Consider the following 17,642-nt stretch of genomic DNA (forward strand, 5'->3'; position numbering starts at 1 on the left):
TTTTGAGCAAGCAAGTGTTTGACGTCATCATCGACATGTGTCACCACTACACTTCCCCACATTACTTAAAAACCTGCATCTTTATTATGTGGGGATGTGTCAATCATTGATCAAGACAGGATCAATGATGATACTGCTTCTCATTCATTAAGCAACCAAAAACCCTTCTGTGCATACCGAGCATTACATGTCATCAGTCATTTGCAATGTAGCATACTGAAATACAAATACCTGACCCCACTTTTCCACGTGTCACCACTGCGCTTCCTTGCATTACTTAAAAACTTGCATCTTTATTATGTGGGGATGCATCAACCGTTGATCAAGACAGGATCAACGGTGATACTGCTTGGTAAGTAATCTTCATAGCTCTACCAATGAATCCACCAATGATATCACAAAAAACCAAAGCGTGTGCAAAGTACTGACAAATCTGACATACAGGAGCTTTTGTGATGTACTAGATCTCATAAAACATCAGGGGCTACATGTCATCATCGTGCTTCCCTGCATTACTTAAAAACCTACAACTCTATTATGCGGGGATGGACTAACCCTTGATCTCTAATAAATCAACGGTGATTGAAAAACACTTCAACTTGGCATCCTTTCAAACAAAATATCATAATTAAAGGTACATGAAGGGTTTTCAAAAGGCATTCTAATGTAAATAAAATATTAGGATAAAAAGCCCCGCCAGAATATTTGAAGAAAATACCTTTTTATAAAAAATTTGAAAACGAGGGCACCACAAAACAAAGGCATAACTGATTTTTCACCCAAATATCAAAAAGTTTCCTATACTATGAAAAATCACACCAATAGTTTGATTAGTGGTGTGAAGTAATTTCAGTCTTGCACTTGTGCTAGATCAGCAGATTGAAGTTCAACATCAGCACTTGAGGTATTTTGGTTTTCATGTTTTGTTTTCATGGAAGTCAAGTGTTTAAAGAAGTGCCTCTATTAAGTGGTTTTCAGCACTAGAAAAAAAAGGTAGAAATATCGTTCTATAATGGAGTCAGATCTCAGATCTGAGATTAGTTTGCCAAATTCTAAGAGTTTAGAAAATGTGAATAATAACATTGCTATGTTGAATAGACTGGTCTACAAAAGGATTGTAAATCTTATAAGAATTGAGGTAGGAAATACTCAAGGTTTAAGTGCCGAACAATTTTTTTTAAGGCTTAAGTCAGTAATCAGTGAAATGCCTTTTCATTGTAGACCTAAGGAATCTTCACTGCCTAGTGTTTTCCTTGATATTCTAGTACCCGATTTAGTCAATTGGCTAGCACCTATAAGGTTACAAATAATTTTGAAAATTGAAAGATTCATTGAGGAGATGGAAAATGATGATTATGGATTTCATGTTATGTCTTCTAATGATAATGAGTGTGCTGAAAGCCAAGGTAGCAATGAATACAACGAGTCCATAGAGCAAGATAATCTATCTTTCGAATGTGAAGAGGTGGATTCAAATGTTACCGAGTCAAGTAATAGTGATCAGCATGAAAAATATGGATATAAAAGAGAAGATAAATTTTGTTATAGTACATATGAAGTTAAAGAAAGTTGTAACAACAGTAGATCTAGTGATTGCCATGATAAGAAAGAATGTTGTAATAGTGTTGATTTTCCATATTTTTACACTAAGGATCCTACTATTGTAAGTTCTTCATGTTGTCCAGATGATAACCATAGCTGGGAGAAGATTCGTGAGGCAATCTTCTTGAGCTCTAATGAAATCTTAGAATTGTTGGCTCATGAGTTTGAAAAGCACATAAGTATTTCTAAGAATCTTCATATGTTCTCTCATAATACTTTCTCATTCAATCAAATCAATTCCCCAAAGTTTGATGTGGAAAAAGAGGTAGAATCTAAACTATCTTTGTTAGACTTTGGAGGTGTAGATGACAGTACCTCAAATGTCTTTGCACATGACAATTTGTTGAATGCTGATTATGTTAATGAAGGGAAGGTTAATGTTGTTTCAGATTCTTTTCATGTTGATCTTGTTGAACATTGTTTTGATGTTTCATATGGTGAAGTGGAAAATAGTGAAGGTTGTCAATTAGATTATAGATTTTTTTCATGTGCTGATAAGTCTTGTAAAGATAAGTTCAAGGTGTATTCTGATTTTTAGTTAGGTGAAGAAAATGATAGTGATCAATATAGTTTAGATCAACACTTTCAGAATCAGTTGTCAATTTTGGTAACTAATCAGTTGGTTGAAGAATGTGAAGAGGCTTCAGTAAATGATGAATCTAATTTAGTGAATGATATGACTATGAGTAGACAACAATTAGATTCCAAACACTCTTTGCAGTCAAAGACACAAGGTGAGTTGCAAGTTTTTGGTCTTTGCAACTTGGTGAATGATGTAGATTTTGAAGTTTTTGTGTTTCCGATCAGCATGCATGAATCATTATTGGATTTTGATTCTCAATTCAGTTTGTGTAGTCATGAGCATGCTGATGCTTTTTCTCATAGTGAGCATGAAGATGAAATAGTCTTTGAATTTTATATGCACTATGAGAATGAAGAAAGATATTTTGTTTTGCCAAAGTAATTTGTTTCAGTATGCTGATCTGATTGGTGAATCAAATGATAATGAGAATTTTAGTTTACCTCTAGATAATGTAAATGAAAATAAGGTTTATGACAGAGGTAAGGAGCTCTGAAACTTTCTGGTGGCTCAGGGCCATCGCTTGTACATAGTAGAGTAGTTTCCCTATTTTAAATAAAGTTGTTTAAGAGAAGTTTTGAAGTTTTTGGGAATGGTCTCCTTCTACTAGAGATCTGAATCCTTACCATGCCCACAAGGGGCATGCATCCCTAGACAGAGCCATTGTTGGTGCTCAAAATTGCATGGTCAATTTTGAGCACCATCAAAAAATTGAGCCCTATAAATGCTTTTAATGCCTATATACCCGACTGCCAGTCTGAAGCCTAAAAGGTGTTTAATGTTTCTAACACCCTCCATTCAGTCTGTTTATGCGTTCCATGAAGATCAATTATCATTCTGAGTTATTTGGCAAAGTCTTGTTTTGAGCTAGTTCCAAACTTGCATTTTTCACCAAAGTGTCAAACAGTGACAGGAGGTTGTGTTTGCCAATGAATATCTCATACCTAGAAATGTTTTAGGACTCACTGCTTTGAGAATATCTAATGTCCATACCCAAGAACCTATATTTCAGATTTCAAGTCATTTTGAGTTCGTTTGATTAGGTTTTGAATCCCTCAAAGTTGGTTAGTTACTATTTTTATGATTGATGCACTTTGAACCTAATTCTGGGAGGCCCTGTTTGACATGCTATAACTTTGACCTAGTTGACCAAAATATTGAATTTCTTTTTGCATTGCATTGTGCCTGTTAGAGACTTGTTTTGTGTCAGGTTTCATCTTTTGACAAATCCATTTGATATGTTTTCAAATGCGATCCCAAACGAGATTTCTAAATTTTTACTGGTGTCAGCACTTGCAGATTTGTTAGTACCCCTGTTCGTGGCATTATAACTTGAAATCGGTGATGAGAAAGATAAGATGGATTGTACCATTATGTTTTCCACTGAAAATACTTTATGTGCACTATTTTTTAAGTCATGACGAATCTGTATGCACACTTTTCCAAGTCAATTTTGTTTGCCAAAATCATTTTTATGCCATTGCTTCAACTTAGAAAATCCAAGTAGCCTACTTTGACTGATCACCATTTGTGCCCTGTGATTCATCATGAACCCAAATCGCATATTTGTATTCATCTCATGACATAGAATCAGTGTCCCAATTTTTGTTTCCCCATGTGCTCATTTGCCTAGTTTTTTGAGCCAAATCCAAACCCAGTTTATGGTATTATGACATGTTTTCTTGCAGGTAATTCTGAGAAGGTAACTTTGACTATCAATATCTTTTGACTAGAAATTCATCATGAGACGAGATCTGACAGGGTAGAAGTATGTAGAGAAAAGATTCAGTGTGTCAATTTTTAGATCCCAAATAGGTGTTCGGGTAAGTTTTTAAAGACAGTCAATAAACCTTCTAGCATTAGATTCACAGTTGGCAGAAACTGACAAATTGAGTTTTTAACGATCAATCTGTGATCAAAATCATTTCCATCAATCTGAGAAGGTCAATGGATTAGTTTGAGGATTCAGTTGTCCAGGAATGAAATTTTTTTTAACCGGACCCACTTTGGGGCCCGACTAAATGCATCAGAATTGTGGCAATATCAGATCTATGTATGGTTATAAAATTATGGGTGGAGATAGAAGTGAGGACTAGCAATAAAAATAGGTTTAATTGCTACACAAATTGCATAAAGCATAAAATCAAATAAAATAAGTTCCTTGGCAGAGTAGGAGGAGCTCAAATAAAATTTGTCCTTGAAGCCAATCAAAATCTTTAAAAAATGAGAAGACCAATAGAATTTAGAAGCATACTTGTATTGCCATCCCTTCCATGAAATTACAATTTCCAAAATACTGCAAGTTTCAACTTGCTCTACTCCTCAGCAGGGTAGTGATTATAAAAGCGAGACTTTTGAAGCTGCTACTACTGTTGGTGGGGATTGTAAGGCTAGATTCACCACTCGTCATCAAAATATAGGGTGAAGCCCAAGAAACTTATGAGGCCCTATGCAGTCTGTTTTGTAGGAACCAGTATGGGAAAGTGGGAAGAGTTATACAATCAATTAGTTTGAGGCCAAGGCAAGGGCTTTTCATTGATTGCGGCTTGGTACAGGCAAGGAATTTTCTCTCATGGCCATTGAGACAATGTTTTGGAAGGCAATTTCAGACAGTCCCATCTTGATTGAGTATGCTAATGACATACCTGGTATAGTTTTCAGGGAACCTAGTGAATCTTTCACCTATCAACCTACGTCTCAAGCATGGAACTGAAAAATGGAGCAAACCTTGCAGTCAAAGAAAGAGACAAAGCCATAGTTATAATAGGGAGAAAGCTCACGTTTTAAAAAAAAAAGGGGTCATTTGCTAGTTTTTAAAGAAAGAGGCAAAAGACCTGCATCAAAAGACCAAAAAATCCGCCAGTGTTTAGAGGGGCTGATCCACATTTTTGCAGAAGACAGAGGCAACACACGAGGAAAGAACAGCACAACCTATAATGGAGGATCACGTTAGGAGGTGAGATACTGATGGGGACACAACCCACTAATATAATGGACACAACAGAAAAGGGAAATTGTATTAACTAAGAAAATAAGCTAGTACAAATAGTACAAAGAAAATAAACTTCAAAACATGCCCTAAGGGCTTACAATAGCATAAATCTGGAGATAATTTCTCTTTTCAGTACCTCCTCTCAAACTCCACTCCGAACTGCCTTTTACAATACCAAAAATTTCCTTAAATAGACCTCAGAGGGTTAAGCACTAGGAGTACATTCTAGAAAGTGCTAGTAGGCATCCACCAACAAAATAGAAGGTTCCAAAAGCTACGTTAGAAGTCGATGCAAATCTAGAAGAATCCAGAAATGGTAACCGAACTTTTGGGAGGCATAACTTTTGAACCGTAGCTCCAATTGATGAACCGTTTACATTTTCAAAAAGCTCTCAAAGCGCTCTATAGCCCTATGGACCAGCTTCACTCGTCCCCCATTTTTCAGCCCTTTTCGAGGTCATTTAATGCCCCTAACCTAACTTTGAAGCATTCTTAGGAGGTCTCCAAAACCTAAAAAACTGTAATAACTTTCAAACCATGGGGCCTTTTGACCTAATTATTTTTCTGGAATGCTCTAAATCTCAATTACATTCATCTGGCCAATTCACACCTTCTAGGTCACCAAAATGATGGCCAAATTGCGTGCTCCTATTTTTTCAGGATTTTCTAGCACACTGATAGTTGAACTGTGAGAGTTGGAACCTTTATTTGACCCAAATGGGTATCCAAAAATGTAAAAACATGAAACAAAAACTAAGTCTAAGTATATTTTTTGGGTGACATAGGATTGCCCTTATACCTCTGGATGCTCCTGCATCAGACACCCAGGGTAGATTGAAAAGTGACCTTGTCACTTTATGAATGGTAGAGGAAATCCCAAATGGGAAACCTCAGCTGTTGAAATCCAAGTTGAGTCCTCAATCGATCGTCCTTTCCATTTGACCAAATACTCTTCATACTGCCTATTTTTGGTGATCCTACCCACTCGATGATCTAGAATGTCTTCTATCTCCTCCTTCTTAGAAGCAGGAATTGGACATGGCTCTAACACCAGCTCCTCATCTACACCATCATCATGATACTCTATTAAATCTGCAATGTTGAAAATAGGAGAAATGTGAATACCATCTGGCAGCTCCACTTCATATGCATTTCCTGAGTCATATTTCTTCAAATTTTTGCAAGGGCCAAATTTCTTCATTTTCAACTTGTTTTAAGTACCAGCTAGAAATCTTTCTTTTCGTAAGTGCACCATGACTAAATCTCTTACTTGGAATTCCTTATGTCTTCTCCTTTGATCAGCTCTAGCTTTATACTCTTGATTCATCTTGGTAATGTGTGCTTGAACCTCCTCATGTAGATGCTTGATATGTTCAGTAAATTCTTCCACTTCAGCACTTGTCCTCTCCCCTTGCTCTATCTTCCTCAATTCTGGTGCAGTCCGTGGGTTATTCCCATATACAATTTGGAATGGTGATTTTCTAGTACTCCTATTTATAGAATTATTATAAGCAAACTCTGCTTGTGGTAGAATCAAATCCCATCCCTTGGGCTTATCCCCAACTAAACATCTCAACAAATTGCCCAGACTCCTGTTTACCACTTATGTTTGGCCATCAGTTTGTGGGTGATGTGTGGAACTGAATTTCAAGTCTGTTCTCAACTTTTTCCACAATGTCCTCCAGAAATATCCCACAAATTTAGTATCTCTGTCAGAAACTATACTCCTTGGAAGACCATGTAGTCTTACCACCTCTTTAAAAAACAAGTCTACAATATGGACAACATCATGAGTTTTGTGGCATGGAATGAAATGTGCCATTTTGGAGAACCTATCAACCACCACGAATACTGAGTCAATGCCCATTTGTGTCCTTGGAAATCCAAGAACAAAATCCATACTTATGTCCTCCCATGGCCTTGATGGAATAGGCAATGGCTGATATAGTCCAGTATTATGGCTGAATCCCTTAGCAACTTGAAAAACTTGACAACTTTGCACAAACTTCTTCACATCCTATGAAATTTGAGGCCAAAAATAATGTTCTTTAAGAATGGAAATGGTCTTATCTTGACCAAAATGTCCTGCCATCCCTCCACTGTGTTTCTCCTTAATTAGATTTTCCCTCATGGAACTCCTTGGAATGCACAATTGACTACCTTTGAACAACATACCATCCTGAATCAAATAGTCTAACCACTGGGTTCTATCTACAGCAACAGGTTCTTTACAAGCTTTCTAGGCTTCAGCAAAATTAGGATCCTCAGGGTACAAATTCTTGAGTTCATCAAACCCAACTACTTCAACCTGTATTACTGTAAGCAACAACTGTCTCCTACTTAGTGCATCTGCAACCCTGTTAGATTTTCCACTTCTATGCTTCAACACAAATGTATAACTCTACAAGAACTCTACCCACTTCATATGCCTCTGATTCAATTTACCTTGGCTATTTAGGTATTTTAATGCCTGATGATTAGTATACAAAACAAATTCCTTTGGCAATAAATAATGCCTCCATTTCTTTAAGGCCTGAACTATTGCATATAACTCTTGATCATAAACATAATAGTTCTTCTTTGCATCATTCAATTTTTCACTAAAATATGCAATAGGCTTACCATCTTGGCTTAATACAGCCCCAATAGCACTACCACTAGCATCACAATCCACCTGGAATACTTTTCTAAAATTTGGAAGTGCCAAGATGGGCTGTTCTGTCACCTTCTTTTTCAGCAATTCAAAACTTCTCGTAGCTGTTGCAGTCCATTTGAACTCTTTTCTATCCCCTCTTATTGTATCAGTTAGGGGTGCACATATGCCACTGAAATTCTTAATAAACTTCCTGTAAAAACTAACAAGACCATGAAATGATCTTACCTCAGTGGTAGACTTTGGAGTAGGCCATTCCAAGATGGCTTTTACCTTCTCTGGATCCATTTTGAGACCTTCAGGTGATATAACAAACCCCAAATAGACTAACTCCCTTTTTGCAAAGATACACTTATTCAGATTAATTAACAGTTTCTCTCCCCTTAGCCTTTCAAGGACACTACGAATATGCAATAAATGTTCTTCCATAGTCTTTCTGAAGATTAAAATATCATCCAAATAAACAATAACAAATTTTCCCAAGAACTTCTTAAGTACCTCATTCATGAGCCGTATGAAGGTGCTTGGGGCGTTCGTCAATCCAAAGGGAATGACTAACCACTCATAAAGACCCTCCTTGGTCTTGAAGGCTATTTTCCACTCATCTCCTTCTCAAATCCATATCTGGTCATAACCACTCTTCAGATCTATCTTTGTGAAGTACTGAGCTCCACTCAAGCAGTCCATAATATCATCCATCCTTGGCAAAGGAAACCAGTACTTGATGGTGATCCTATTTATAGCTCAAGAATCTGTACATATCCTCCACTCTCCATCCCTCTTTGGTGCAAGTACTGCAGGTACTGCACATGGACTCAGGCTCTCTCGAATCAATCCCTTCCTCAACAACTCCTGAACCTGTCTATTTAGTTCCTCTGTTTCAGTAGGAGTCATCCTGTGAGCAGCCTTGTTAGGAAAACTAGATCTTGGAATCAGATCTATCTGATGACTAATTTTCCTTACTAGTGGCAATCCATCTAGAACATTATCAGAGATAATATCTCCAAAGTCCCCTAGTAAATCTGAAACTTCAACTGGTATTTCACTACTACCTTCTTTATCTTTCCTAGGAATCAAAGCATAGCACATATGCTGATGTTTCATGCCATCTAAAAACTTCCTTTCATCAACAAGACAAATCCTAGCACTGCTACATACCTTTTCACCTTCCTTTTTCATGGGCTTCAATTTTTGGCGAAATCCATCCTTTGTCAGAGAGTATGTGTTTGCATGTCCATCATGTACTGCATGTCTATCAAACTACCATGGTCTACCCAACAATAAATGGAAAACATCCATCGAAATAACATCACAGAGAACTTCATCATGGTAACTCCTAATTTTGAATTTTACTAAACATTGTTCACTTACCAGGACCTTATGATCATCTTTTACCCAAGCAATCCGATAGGGCTGGGGATTTTTCTCCCTCTTGAGCTTTAGCTTAGAGACCATCTCTTCTGATACCAACTTATCAGTGCTACCACCATCAATGATCACGTTACAACATTTATCCTCACACTTGTATCTGGTACGAAACAAACTCCTCTATTGTCCTAGTTCAATCTCACCACTTAGTAGGACTCTTTCATTTACCAAAGTCTGTCCTCTTTCTGCATCCTCTGAATGTGATGATTGTGCATCCTCATCTACATGAGCAACCCTAGCTTGGCCCTCAGCTCTCCTATTTGTCCTTCCTTGTCATTGAGGACATTCAAAGGCACAATGACCTTATTCATTGCAATGGAAATAGGTACCAAAGAAGCCTCCTCTTCCTTGTCCATGTCCTCTACCTCTTCCTCTTTGATTTCCAAAGTCTTGATCATGGGAGTGATTGAAACCCTCATTCCTCTGGTTCCTGCTAGTACCCACATCTTCATTTTTCTTTTGGGTTTCATTGCGGCCTCTAGATGATCTACTGCTTCCCCTTCCTCCTTGACCGTGCCCTCTTTGTCTTCCTTCAAACCTTTTATTCAGCTTCTCTTCAACTCGTAGGGAAAACTGGTATGCCTCTTCAACGCTGGTCATTCTTACTAGACTTAATTCCTCCTTGATGCTGGGTCACAACCCACTAATATAACAAGCAACCTTCTCCTTATTTGCTTCTGCATGCCCTGCTCTAATCAAGAGTCGGTAAAAATCCTCTGTATATTCTTGGACTGATCTTCCTGCTTGCTTTAACGCATGCATCTTCTTAAACAAATCAAGCTCGTAGTCCACAGGAATGAACTGCTTCTTCAATTTGTCCACCATGCAATCCCACCTTGTGATCTTCTCCTTTCCTCTTCTATTTCTTTCTGATTGGACCTCTTGCCACCAAATTTTGGCATGGCCTTTCAGTTTGGCCTTTGCAAACTTAACCCTATCTGGGTCCTTGATATCCTCATACTCAAAGTATTCTTCTAGTTCATTGATCCAATTGATCAACTCATCTGGTTTTAGATTTCCTGAAAATATACCCACTTCAATTGTGGGTCTTTTCCCAAACTTAGTAATGGCCCTAAAAAGCCTTTCCTCTACATGATTCAGAACTTCCCCATAAAATTCCCCTTCTGGTCCAATTACTTCTTCTTCATTGTCATCCTCACTGTCGTCACCTGCGGTAACATTTTCTCCTCTACAGAGCTCCTCTTGCAATGTTGGTACCTGCCTTTGGAGGGCTCTAACCTCCTCAGGATTAATAGCTCTAGCCCTTTTGCCACACTCTCTTTGTGGAGGCATCTTCTAACTCAAACCCACAACCACACAGTCCTGGTGCAAACTGCCTCACAGTCGCCGCTCTATCTACACACTTAGGAAAACTAGCTTTGATACCACTTGATGGGGACACAACCCACTAATATAATGGACACAACAGAAAAGAGAAATTGTATTAACTAAGAAAATAAGCTAGTACAAATAGTACAAAGAAAATAAACTTCAAAATATGCCCTAAGGGCTTACAATAGCATAAATCTGGAGATAATTTCTCTTTTCAGTACCTCCTCTCAAACTCCACTCCGAACTGCCTTTTAGAATGCCAAAAATTTCCTTAAATAGACCCCAGAGGGTTAAGGACTACGAGTACATTCTAGAAAGTGCTAGTAGGCATCCACCAACAAAATAGAAGGTTCCAAAAGCTACGTTAGAAGTCGGTACAAATCTAGAAGAATCCAGAAATGGTAACCGAACTTTTGGGAGGCATAACTTTTGAACCGTAGCTCCGATTGATGAACCGTTTACATTTCTGGAAAGCTCTCAAAGAGCTCTATAGCCCTATGGACCAGCTTCACTCACCCCCCATTTTTTGACCCTTTTTGAGGTCATTTAATGCCCCTAACCTAACTTTGAAGCATTCTTAGGAGGTCTCCAAAACCCGAAAAACTACAATAACTTTCAAACTGTGGGGCCTTTTGACCTGATTCTTTTTTTGGAATGCTCTAAATCAAAATTACATTCATCTAGCCAATTCACACCTTCTAAGTCACCAAAATGATGGCCAAATTGCATGCTCCTATTTTTTCAAGATTTTCTAGCACACTGATAGTTGAACTGTGAGAGTTGGAACCTTTATTTGACCCAAATGGGTATCCAAAAATGTAAAGACATGAAACATAAACTAAGTCTAAGTAGATTTTTTGGGTGACACAGGATTGCCCTTATACCTCTGGATGCTCTTGCATTAGCTACAGCGTGTAAAAATAGGAAAGATGCCACCAGAGATCATGAGCAACCCACACATTTAGCAGAGGAAGTTGCCTATGCAAGTAGAATCCCACGCATGACTCCCTATGAATTCGATAAGCTTTTGGGGAAAAGTTGGAAGGTATTGAAGAGAAGGCGCCAGTGAACGCCAACAACATAAGGAAAACACCAAACAAAGTATGCTAAGGAAAAAGCAATCCATGCCATGAGCAAGGTGCAGGAAAGAGTATGTCAAACTGTTATATCCCACATCTGCTGTGTGGATTGCTTCTTTGACATTTAAATATATTTTCACATGGTAAGTGCAATGTTTAAGACAAGTGCTCTTTTGAAGAGACAAGTGCCCATGTGCATGGGGCCCATAGGTCAAAGTCAATGAATTTTGATTGACCATGCGTAAGAACGTTAGACTGAGACCAAGCTCACATATGAGTGTGAACTATTTTCAAACCCTCTCCGGTGTTACGCTCAACATAAGAGTGGAGAGTGAAAATTAAGCCTGCACGATTGTACGGGAAAGAATCTCCCCGTGTGGGCGTAAATGAATTTTCCAAGCTCTTTAGTAATATGTAGGTTAAAGACCCCGTAGGCTCGGGAAGAAAAATTTGAAGCTCTTTGATGCTACGCTAAAAGTCATAAATATGTAAAGGGTAGTGTTCAGCGTGAGAATGTGAGGCGATTTTAAGAGGGCTTCGCTCTTATGAAAATGGAAAGCGTATGGTCGTAAAGGAAAATTTGAAGGGGTTCAGTAGGCTACGGGATAAGGGAAATTGATTAAAAGAATTAAATTAATTGATTAATATTAAAATATTAATTAATTAAATTTTCAAAGGTCACAATGAATCAACATTTGACACATGGCATCATAGGAATGAAGGGATGAGAAGATTTTGAAAATAAAGTAAAAGTTTAGAAAAGTTCCAACACATGAAATGAAAAAATTTATATGAATTTGAAGTTTATATAGTTCAACTATATAAATTTTTAAATTTTTTGAATTTTAATGCTCTGGTTCAGTCCAAGAGCCTAAAATTCAAATGGCCATATCAGGGGCAATTTTTATTAGAAATGGGCAGTGCAGTATACTGTTGGAACCGGGAGAATCCAAATTTTTCAGATATGGAGTCAGAATATGCACAGCAATCAGCTGGTCCAGTTTATAAGTGGATTTTCAATTTTCAGAGGTATTCTCAGTGCAATGACTGATTTTCATCATGAAGCATCAGAGTTTGTTACAGAGCCATTTGGAAGGTTTGGTAAAGTCTGAATGTGAAGAAAATTAGTTCCAGAAGATTTTCTTGGCTTTTAGAAGTCAAATTTTAAACTAATTTTCACTTTTACCATAGGTAAAGATCAAGAATCAAATCAAAAGTTTGTTTAATCATAGTTTTAGATATTTGATGCTTTTAGAGCCATAACTGAAAAGGATTTGATTCAGCATTTGAGGGAAAAGATCTGAAAGTTGTTTTGAACCTGTTGAGAAGGTTTTTCCAGGTTGATAGATGTCAATTGCAGATTTAGATCTAAAAATTAACTTCTCCTATATCTTTCTATTCTTTCTCTATTGTAAGGGTTCCAGTTTTGTTACTGAGAAACCAGTGGGTTCTAGTTCCTTGGAAGGAATTTTCTCATGACTGTGATACCAAATTTTTGATCTAGTTCTTGATGTATTTCCAATACTGAGACACCATATTCTTCAGCAAATTCTTCTTGTATGAACAGCAATAGTGCAAATAATATAGATAGTTTAGACATGTTAGGTGTTTTAATGTTTTGATTGCATGCTTTTAAATGTATTATTTCAAGGAAATTAATACAAAGGAACATGAATTTCATTAGTTTCTTTCTGATTCTTGTCTCACTTATTAGTGATCTTCAATGTTTTACAATCTCTGAACAAAGAGTTTAGGTTGTAATTGCAGCTCCTTAAGGCTGTATGTTAGTTCATTGTTGCTTATAACCCAAGAGGTTATGTAAATGCTTCAGAGAATCAATGGGATTGCAGGTTTGTTGATAGGGATATCATGTAAGACTTAGGTTCAGATTGAGCATAGATGTCCATTTACAAGTTAGATGGATAGATCAGATATCTGAAGATACACATATGTCTTAGATATTCATATGTATGCATTTGATTCATGGATTTTCCCAATAGATAAGACACTAGTCATTTACAAGATCACTTGTTCATGTTGCTGCATTTTATTGGTTTTGTTGAATCAACATCATTAATCAAATAATCTTTACTTTTTATGTTGAAGAGCTATAATAGAACTAATCCTCACTCTACTTATGACTAGCATAGGTTTGCACCTAGCTATTGTAGATCTATGTCATTTCATAGGCCATTAGGAGATATAAGGGGTTTTAATCTGCTTCATATTAGATTCAGTGTATGCTTTAACAACTGGTACCATATAAAGAATCTATAGGTCTACTTGCTTAGGTTTTGCAGAGCCTAAAGTAGAAGAAGGGTCATGCCTTATAGTTGGCCTTGTGTCTGAAATGATATGTTGATAATGGGAGTTAGCTGCCCCTAGATGTGTCATATTCTAATGGGGATAATTGGAAATGGGTAAAGTTTTCAAAAACCAACACAACCCTAGAGGAGAGCCTAAATAGCATAGTCCCAAGAGGTAGAAGGTAATAAGAGAAGAGAGGCCTCAAGTCGAGGAACATTCACCCACTCAATCTCCTTTGTGGATTGGAGAAGAACAACTCATAGGTGAGCAAGTTGAGGAGATGGGATCACAGGTAGGTATTTTTATCACTCAAGCATAATTAGATGAAGGTAACCCTCCAAAGCCTCCTCTACCAAGTTTGGACCTAAAAATAGCTGATTATAGAGGAAGGGAATCAGGCCCTATGTTAGAATAGGCAAGTCATCAATTTTTGGCCGATGACAGTTTTGTGAAATCTAGGGCTTTTTAGTAGTTTTCCTGGAGGGAAAACATGAATATGTTGGAGGAAAAGTGAAAAAAATTGAAAATAGAGAATTCAGAAATGGATGAAGCCTCCATCCAAAAACAAATAAAGGAACAAATGATGCAAGAGTTCCAAAACATTACCCCTGAAGAGGGAAGGCAAATGGTAAAGATTTCTAACATACTATTGTTGCCTATTGTAGATGCATTATTTTTCAATTTTGTTTCAAATAGATTGGGGTTGCAAGACCCAAATAAAAAGGACTTCCAAGGCACCACATTTATTGAAGATCAAGCTACATTGGTCAATTGGTCATTGAAGAGAGGATCTAGAGCCACATCATCACAACTAGATGAGTTTGGATTAATGGGGAATATACTTGTGAGAAGGGTTGTTGACACCTCCCATGTACATGTAGCATACTAGAATGTGGATTCTTCCCAGTTTCTTTTGGCCACTACTAAGAAGGAGGAACAAGCCATGTTTGAATTGTAGAGCAAGTATGAGACAGTGGTGGATACTTATAATAAAGAGGTAAAAAAGAGAATTGAGCTTGAGAACAAGCTATTGGGAAAATCCATCAGGCCTAGAATAACATACCCTCGCCCCCCAGTTGAACCTTTCAAATCTACCCCTCTCATAGAATTGTTAGATACACCCCAAAGGCTGTAGTACTACATTACTAAGGATTTTGAAGAAGAAAAGAGTGAAGTGTGGGCCTTACATGTGGAGCTAGAATCTAAATATGAAGATAAACTAAGAAAAGCTCTCACATATCTAGGGGAAAAAGTTGAATGGCCACTAATCCATAATCAATTGGCCAGGGTGATTAATATCTAGGAGGAGTGAAAAGAAAATGATGAGGCTCTAAAGCCTATTGTGAACAAATGGGTAAGAAGGGAGAAAGTAATGACCTTTTTGTGTTTATCTATTATAAATAATTCTCATGATCAGATTGAAAAAACCTTTGACATTATTTTTGATCTTGCTGATTTTGACAATAAAAGGATACATTTACAAAAGAAAACAATAGGCTACTTAAACAAATACAAGAGCCAAAAATTTAGTTTATTTCCTTATGCCTTAGATAAGAAAATAAATTTGAAAAGCAAAGAGGAATGAGTAAAGAAACTTGATGATTTATTCTTTTTAAGAATGAATCAAGTCATAAATGAAACAGGGCAGCCATGGCGGGCCACCACAATAGAAGAAATGGTGAAAGCCCAAATATTTTTTGATTCTTTAAAATAGGAATTGGTTGATATTAATAATGATTCTGATTATATACTAAAAGGACAGAAGGATATTTTGCATTTTAATTGGCCAGATGACACATTATTTGACAAGTAGATGGCAGAAATGGCTCCTGGTGAATAGTTTGATGAAGATGAAACTGACAGTGATGAAGTATAGGGTGAGGAGATCCAAATCATTGACCCCATCACTACTTAGGCCTGACTGGAAGAAGTAGACAAGAATAATCTATCACTTTCAGTTGTAGACCCAGGACCATAGGATGCTGATACAACCAAAGGGGAAAAGGTAGAAGTTACTCCCACCATATAGGATAAAGACTATGAAAGCCCATAGGTGGAGGTTGAAGTTCCATCATCAGAACAAGTTTCATGATTGGCTAATTTAGTAGTTGCATACAAGGAGATATTAGAATGATAGAGAAACTCAACAACGAAAGAAGATGTGACAAAAGCTGACCCACCAAAAAGAATGTTTTGATATCTTCTGTTACCCACATTTTTGTCATTTTGTAATAGGTGTAAGTAAATGTTTCTTGTAAAGGACACCTATCACTTTCTCTTAGCTTGAAGATTGTTGCATCTCACACTATTTAAGTGAGCTTCCAGGGCTAGAGAATGGTTCAAATTCTACTTTTCTAAGTGATATACTTAGTGTATTTTTGGTCCATTGTTTTGAGCAAAAAATTCATGGTATATTTTCTCTGTCAGATCTTGAGAATACATGAATATAGAATAATCTGTGTTTCTTTCTGAAGGTCATTCTGAGTTTACTATAAATTCTATACAATTTTCAAGGAAAATGAATACAAATTATGAGCTATCCCCATAGCCGTTCTTACTGAACTTTGTCTCCTTTTGATTACTTGGTTATCTTGATGTTGTATGAGTAAAGGCTTGTGCAATTGAATGCAATTCAACTAGGTTGTATATATGTTCATCACTGCTATTAGTTCAATGGATTAAGTAAAAGCTTTGATGGATTTGATAAGGTTGTTGTAGTAGTGGAAAGCCTTTTGAATGATTAATTCTGATAAGAATTGCTGATGAAATTTTTTGTAAGGTAACAAATTAGATCTAGAAATTTGTAGTAGACTCTGAACCCCAATGGATTAGGCATTGATCAAATTTGATCTAGCTGAAAGAGAAATGTGTCACAAATGGTTGTCAAAAATGCAGAGTTAAATCAATTTTACTTTTATTTCTTGTAGATCTTCAAAGTTGGCCAGTACTTGTTTGCATGGAACATTTTAGCTTTAGTTAACCACTATTGCTGAGAACACCTGTAGATCTATAGAAGAATTTTTGGCCATATCTATTATATGGGATGTGTTTACCAAATTATCAAGAATTGTGTATGTATTTGAGGATTTGAGATGAGAATCAGAATGAAACTAAAATAATCCTCATATAGTTTTCCCAGTCTTGAATCATCCTTGGGTATACCCACCCCAGTTTTGCAAAGCTAGAAGAGTTGAAAACCACCCTTGGTTTTGTTGAAGTTGGGCCCAAACGCTTTGCACATACATTTGTTGATAAGAATTGGTTGGTCTTTAGATTGTGTGAGTAATGTCATCTTGGTATTGAGCATTTTGTTGGTCAATAGTTTTTAGTTTTTTTTGTCAAAACACCAACATGAAGAAAGAAGATCTTCGCACGACAAACGATAGGTTTCGCACGAAGACCGATTGGACCTCCTAAAAACATGCTAATAAATGCAATAAATGACCTAGAAATGTGTGAAAGAAAAAGTAAAAAGGTAGTGAATCGATGACTCACTGGTGCTTCATAGTTTGCTAGTTGGCTATGACATCTAGAGCACTTGAATCGATGATATCTCACATTAATTGCCATGTGTCTCTTAGAGCTCAAAATCACTAGAAGACAAAAGCAAAAATGAGTTTGAAAATGACACCTTGGACCCTTATAAAGGGGTGGACCTAATTTTTGAAA

Source organism: Cupressus sempervirens, chromosome 6 (assembly GCF_028749045.1).
Source record: "Cupressus sempervirens isolate cs-2001-9-10 chromosome 6, ASM2874904v1, whole genome shotgun sequence".
Classification (NCBI taxonomy): Eukaryota; Viridiplantae; Streptophyta; class Pinopsida; order Cupressales; family Cupressaceae; genus Cupressus; species Cupressus sempervirens.